The sequence below is a fragment of the Lethenteron reissneri genome, chromosome 63 (genome assembly GCF_015708825.2).
Source record: "Lethenteron reissneri isolate LAM-NWPU_2019-01 chromosome 63, ASM1570882v1, whole genome shotgun sequence".
Lineage (NCBI taxonomy): Eukaryota > Metazoa > Chordata > Hyperoartia > Petromyzontiformes > Petromyzontidae > Lethenteron > Lethenteron reissneri.
In genome coordinates this window covers 556,706-562,846 of record NC_083841.1, presented here as the reverse complement: position 1 = coordinate 562,846, position 6,141 = coordinate 556,706, and the positions used below count along the sequence as shown (strand labels likewise).

Here is a 6,141-nt window from a genome sequence, read left to right as displayed (position 1 = left end):
TCGCCAGTAATTACAACCAGCTTCATCAGGCGGACAGCAGCCAGATTGGTGAAGTCCACTAGTTTCGTTCCTTAAATATAGGCGTAGATGTGGTGACAACACCTGTGAACCAACATCACTGTGCACTTTGAAATCATCTACATTGACAAACTCATTTCTTTAGAACTGCTTTTTGTGTGAAGTTTGTTGTCCTTCCACCACACCTCCGCTTGGCACGGTTGGCTACGTACGGCGCGAAAGAAGTTTAACATACATACAGTACATACAATTACACCCACGGTAGCTTGCCCGTGAGACGACTACAGACCGCTTGATGGTCAGAGCAGAATCTGTGGTTCGTCACGACTCACTGGAGTTGCGATGTAGCGGTTATCGCTCAGCGTTCAGAACCCGGCCACCCGAGTTCGATTCCCGACCACGGGGAGGATCGGTGGGCGAGTGGAATCTGAGCAGGTCACGGGCCCCACCCCTTCAGCAACCAGCACGGACCGACGTGGCGAAGTTTGGTCTGACACCTGCCATGACCCAAACGGTTTTGGAGGCCTCCTGCGGTGGACTGAAAAAAGTCTGCAGTGAAACACATTGTCATGCGGAGGGAGCTGGTAGGAACGTTGGGTTGCTCGGTCAATGGCCAGGGTCAATGGCGGCGTGGTGTATTCCGCAAATACTCTTAGGTTTTTTCGGTAAAGTCACGTAGGTAAAACATAAAATAAAAATTAATAGAAGTAATAATATAAATAAAATAATACATCACGACGTTTCGGAGGCAACACAAGTCTCCGTCATCAGGTGGGACCGTCACAGCTAAATTCACTTGATGCAGTAAATCTAGCTGTGACGGTCCCACCTGATGACGGAGACTTGTGTTGTCTCCGAAACGTCGTGATTTATTATTTTATTTATATTATTACTTTTATTACTTTTAATTATATTTTTTACATACGTGACTTTACCGAAAAAACCTAAGAGTATGAATCCTTGCAGTCACGAAAGCTTCAATTCTAGAATTATTCCGCAAATATGCCCGACTGTGAGGGCGGGCACAAGCCTGCGTGAGTAGGTTAAACGTTGAGTTTTGTAAGGGCACCATGGGGTGACCAGCCCCTCCCCACCCAGCCCCACCCCTCCCACACCCCACCCAGCCCCACCCCACCCTCCCCACCCAGCCCCTCCCTGCACGACGGACGGACGGATACAATAATCCCCTATAGGCTGGTGGAACCAGGTGGTTCCTACCAGTAACAATGTGTTTCAGTGACCGGCAGTGATTGTGTCGAGAAATCTATTCAAAGGGTAGGGGTATCGCCGTAACCTTGTGAAACCGGTACGATGGCTTTATACGGAGCGACCTTATCAGCAGAGGCCGAACTGCCCTCTTCGCCGAATCCCGGGAATGTGCCCGGTCTCGTTGGACGGCGTCCGGGGGGTGGAGGGGTCAGCTGAGTAGTCTAAAGAAGTCGCGCGCGGTTCACTGCCGTGCCCCGACATGCAGCCAGGAGAAGCCACGTGGGCAGCACAACCCAGTGTTGTACGGTACTTTCTGTGCTCTCGCACGTTTCCCCTGACCCACGCTGACCAGCGCGGGGAAGTATGTACGGTCTGCAGGGCCCCGCAACCCACGCGGTGCGGGGGGTTCCTTCGTCCAGCAGTGATGCGCAGAGTTTATTACTTCGTGGGTATCGGTACCTGCTGCCTCGCGTGTTTACAGGAATAGGGAACTTGTCGAAACAATCCACCCAGCTAAATAAACAATGGAAAAATCCATCCAGCTCCCACGTGCCAGCTCATTTCATCGCTCCATCTCCACTGGGGTCTCACTGGGGCGAGTTCCTTTGGCCGCCGCTCTGTCGCTCGTCTCGAGCGCACGGTCCCCTCTATAGGTCGTGTCCGGTCCAAGCCCCCAGTACGATGTCTGAGCTGGTCACTGCTCCCTCATCCATGCTGCTTGTCTTCTGATTTTCTTCGTCACTGTCCACGTTCATGATAGACGTCATAGCACACTGGTATACTGATTTGAATGCACATTGATCCCAACGCAACTTCAGCACCTGCCCTTGGGAATGTATTTTCTGCTGTTTTCCAGTTGTATTCCAGTATCTGTCAGTGACACCGGGGCGATGGGGGATTGTTGTCTTTGGCGTGTGCCCGAGAAGTCTTCTTGACGGTGCGTGAAGAGCCTGGCAGCAGCGAGCAGGAACAACAGGTGAACACTGGGATTGTGGGAAGTTTATTAAAGTACAAAAATACAAAGAAGCACACACAGCTGAATGATGATATAAATGCGTCGACGTGGAGATTCAAAGCAGGTGAAAACCACGCGACTATAAATGACCTTACTAAGTACCCATTGTGGATGGATCGTGGCCCACAGCACCACTGGACACCACTGAAGAGAGTGAAGCGCGCCACGGCGTGCGGGCGCGCTGCCTCTGGTCGTTGTTGTCCTGCACGCGTTGGAGGAGGAGGCCGTCACGTGGCTCTGTGGCCACGTGGGCTGACGTCCACTGATAAGAACGTCGACATAATACGGACTTAATGCTTGTTTCCTTGTGTATCTGGTGCTCTAACCGTGTGGAAGTCACGTGTAACAGCATTCGCGAAATAAACAATCGATTAGTAATAAATGATATAACTTACAATATGGCACATTTTAAATAGTTTTTCTTTTTCCCTCGATGTTATCCCAATTGTGCTCACATTGTCAAGTGACGAACACAAATGATCTAGTTTGATCTCTCACACCAGAGTGTGACGTGTTGTGTTCGTGAATGGCGCAAAGAAGCAGATACCATAGAGCCACCTCCGAGATCGCTTCAAGTGACCTTGGTCTACACACTATGGGATATCGCTTTCTCATCTGCCCTGCCACATGAGAGTAATGTTCACTGCATGACCGTCAACTCTCTTTTCAACTTTCAGAGCTGGAATATTCCCAAATTAAGTGCGTAATGAAATTTGGTGTAATGTTTTTTTTTCATGGGCAGTTGTTGGTGACCGAGCTGAGACCATCACATCAGTAAACCTGAGCAGTCAGATTCATCACAGGGGCACCGATCTTCTCAGCACCATGGCCACTTTTGCACCAATATTTTCAGAGTAGTCTGCTCTCCTATAACGCGCTAGTGGTTGCGTTTCTGACGAACACCGCGTAATGGGAAAATCGCGTTTCATAAATAAAGCGGTCGGCGATAACACGCGAGATGCGTATGCAGGCTGAACAATCACCGAGGCGTGGCTAGCATCTAGAAGCATCTAGCAGCATCCCAATGCCTCGTGTGGCGATGACGCGACGCCGAGGCAGCCGTACGACCGCTTATTCCTACTCGCGCTACGTGGTTCTGTTCACGCAAATTGTGTTCTATACAATTTGCATTATGAAAACGCAGCGTTACAGGAGAACAAACTGTACAACAAAGTTCTATAGAGAAATATGCACCGATAAACTTAACTTAAAACACGTAATAGATAAAGAACATACGATATATTTAGAAAAAATTCCACTACAGTAACTTTTAAGACAATGTACATGGAACATACCACCCATTAACTAACATTAAGAATTAAAAACACAATGGCCGCAGGCTTTAGTGATGAAACAGATGGTATCAGGCATACCAGATACCATCGCTTCATTTAACTCAAGTTGGGAGCTCAGAAACATAACCCAGGACTCTGACGCTCAGCATGGTGCTACTCACAGATTATCATCGTGGTAGATGATGTGGACATGAAGCCTATCCAGTAGGCCTGGCAGGAACGTTTGAAACCACAGCCCCATCGATGGCTTAGCGACTGCTAGGACTACTATATAATATTCAGATAGATGCACTGACACAATTTGGGAGAGAGACCCATCCATAGCACTCGAACCCAGAGCATTCAATATGCAGTGCCTTCATGCACCTGCATCCCAAGGCACTGTACAGAAACAGCGAGCATGTTTATTTGATAGGCAGCTATTGGATGTGGAAACAAAGCAGAGTGTTGGGTCTGGACCTGAGCAGGGGCAAGTAGTGGCGTGTGCGGGATGGGGGAAGGCAGTTCCAGACCTTGGGGGCAGCAGAGGATAAAGAGCGACCTCCCACTGAACAAAGGTTGACTGGAGGCTTTGACAGAATGGAAGTCTCAGCTGCTAGGATGTAGAATGCACATAAGGGAGTGAGGTCAGATGAGATGGGAGAGGTGGGAGAGTGCGTGGAGTAGAGAGAGGTGGGAGAGTGCGTGGAGGAGAGAGAGAGGTAGGAGAGTGTGTGGAGTAGAGAGAGGTGGGAGAGTGTGTGGAGTAGAGAGGTGGGAGAGTGTGTGGAGTAGAGAGAGGTGGGAGAGTGCGTGGAGGAGAGAGAGGTAGGAGAGTGTGTGGAGTAGAGAGAGGTGGGAGAGTGTGTGGAGTAGAGAGGTGGGAGAGTGTGTGGAGTAGAGAGGTGGGAGAGTGCGTGGAGTGGAGTAGAGAGAGAGGTGGGAGAGTGCGTGGAGTAGAGAGAGGTGGGAGAGTGCGTGGAGGAGAGAGAGGTGGGAGAGTGTGTGGAGTAGAGAGGTGGGAGAGTGCGTGGAGGAGAGAGAGGTAGGAGAGTGTGTGGAGTAGAGAGAGGTGGGAGAGTGCGTGGAGTGGAGTAGAGAGAGAGGTGGGAGAGTGTGTGGAGTAGAGAGGTGGGAGAGTGTGTGGAGTAGAGAGGTGGGAGAGTGTGTGGAGTAGAGAGAGGTAGGAGAGTGCGTGGAGTAGAGAGGTGGGAGAGTGCGTGGAGTGGAGTAGAGAGAGAGGTGGGAGAGTGTGTGGAGTAGAGAGGTGGGAGAGTGTGTGGAGTAGAGAGGGGGGAGAGTGTGTGGAGTAGAGAGAGGTAGGAGAGTGCGTGGAGTAGAGAGGTGGGAGAGTGCGTGGAGTGGAGTAGAGAGAGAGGTGGGAGAGTGTGTGGAGTAGAGAGGTGGGAGAGTGTGTGGAGTAGAGAGAGGTGGGAGAGTGCGTGGAGTGGAGAGAGGTAGGAGAGTGTGTGGAGTAGAGAGAGGTAGGAGAGTGTGTGGAGTAGAGAGGTGGGAGAGTGTGTGGAGTAGAGAGAGGTGGGAGAGTGTGTGGAGTAGAGAGAGGTGGGAGAGTGCGTGGAGTGGAGAGAGGTAGGAGAGTGCGTGGAGTAGAGGTGGGAGAGTGTGTGGAGTAGAGAGAGGTAGGAGAGTGCGTGGAGTAGAGAGAGGTGGGAGAGTGTGTGGAGTAGAGAGAGGTGGGAGAGTGTGTGGAGTGGAGAGAGGTAGGAGAGTGCGTGGAGTGGAGTAGAGAGAGGTAGGAGAGTGCGTGGAGTAGAGAGAGGTGGGAGAGTGCGTGGAGTGGAGTAGAGAGGTGGGAGAGTGCGTGGAGTAGAGAGAGGTGGGAGAGTGCGTGGAGTGGAGTAGAGAGAGGTAGGAGAGTGCGTGGAGTAGAGAGAGGTGGGAGAGTGCGTGGAGTAGAGAGAGGTGGGAGAGTGCGTGGAGTAGAGAGAGGTGGGAGAGTGTGTGGAGTGGAGAGAGAGGTAGGAGAGTGCGTGGAGTAGAGAGAGGTAGGAGAGTGCGTGGAGTAGAGAGAGGTAGGAGAGTGCGTGGAGTAGAGAGGTGGGAGAGTGTGTGGAGTGGAGAGAGGTGGGAGAGTGTGTGGAGTGGAGTAGAGAGAGGTAGGAGAGTGCGTGGAGTAGAGAGAGGTGGGAGAGTGCGTGGAGTGGAGTAGAGAGAGGTAGGAGAGTGCGTGGAGTAGAGAGAGGTGGGAGAGTGTGTGGAGTAGAGAGAGGTAGGAGAGTGTGTGGAGTAGAGAGAGGTAGGAGAGTGCGTGGAGTAGAGAGAGGTGGGAGAGTGTGTGGAGTAGAGAGAGGTAGGAGAGTGCGTGGAGTAGAGAGAGGTAGGAGAGTGTGTGGAGTAGAGAGAGGTAGGAGAGTGCGTGGAGTAGAGAGAGGTAGGAGAGTGTGTGGAGTAGAGAGAGGTAGGAGAGTGCGTGGAGTAGAGAGAGGTGGGAGAGTGTGTGGAGTAGAGAGAGGTAGGAGAGTGCGTGGAGTAGAGAGAGGTAGGAGAGTGTGTGGAGTAGAGAGAGGTAGGAGAGTGCGTGGAGTAGAGAGAGGTGGGAGAGTGCGTGGAGTAGAGAGAGGTGGGAGAGTGTGTGGAGTAGAGAGGTAGGAGAGTGCGTGGAGT

The 6,141-nt window shown here is 51.6% G+C and overlaps 1 long non-coding RNA gene across 1 annotated transcript; it reads left to right on the top strand.

Annotated features, from left to right (window-relative positions):
• Positions 1-4,032: 4,032 nt before the first annotated feature.
• On the top strand, positions 4,033-4,656 carry LOC133358860 (uncharacterized). The gene is made up of 3 exons (XR_009757133.1): positions 4,033-4,209; positions 4,454-4,482; positions 4,589-4,656. It is a non-coding gene; the product is annotated as an uncharacterized LOC133358860 (long non-coding RNA).
• The last annotated feature ends 1,485 nt before the right edge of the window (positions 4,657-6,141 follow it).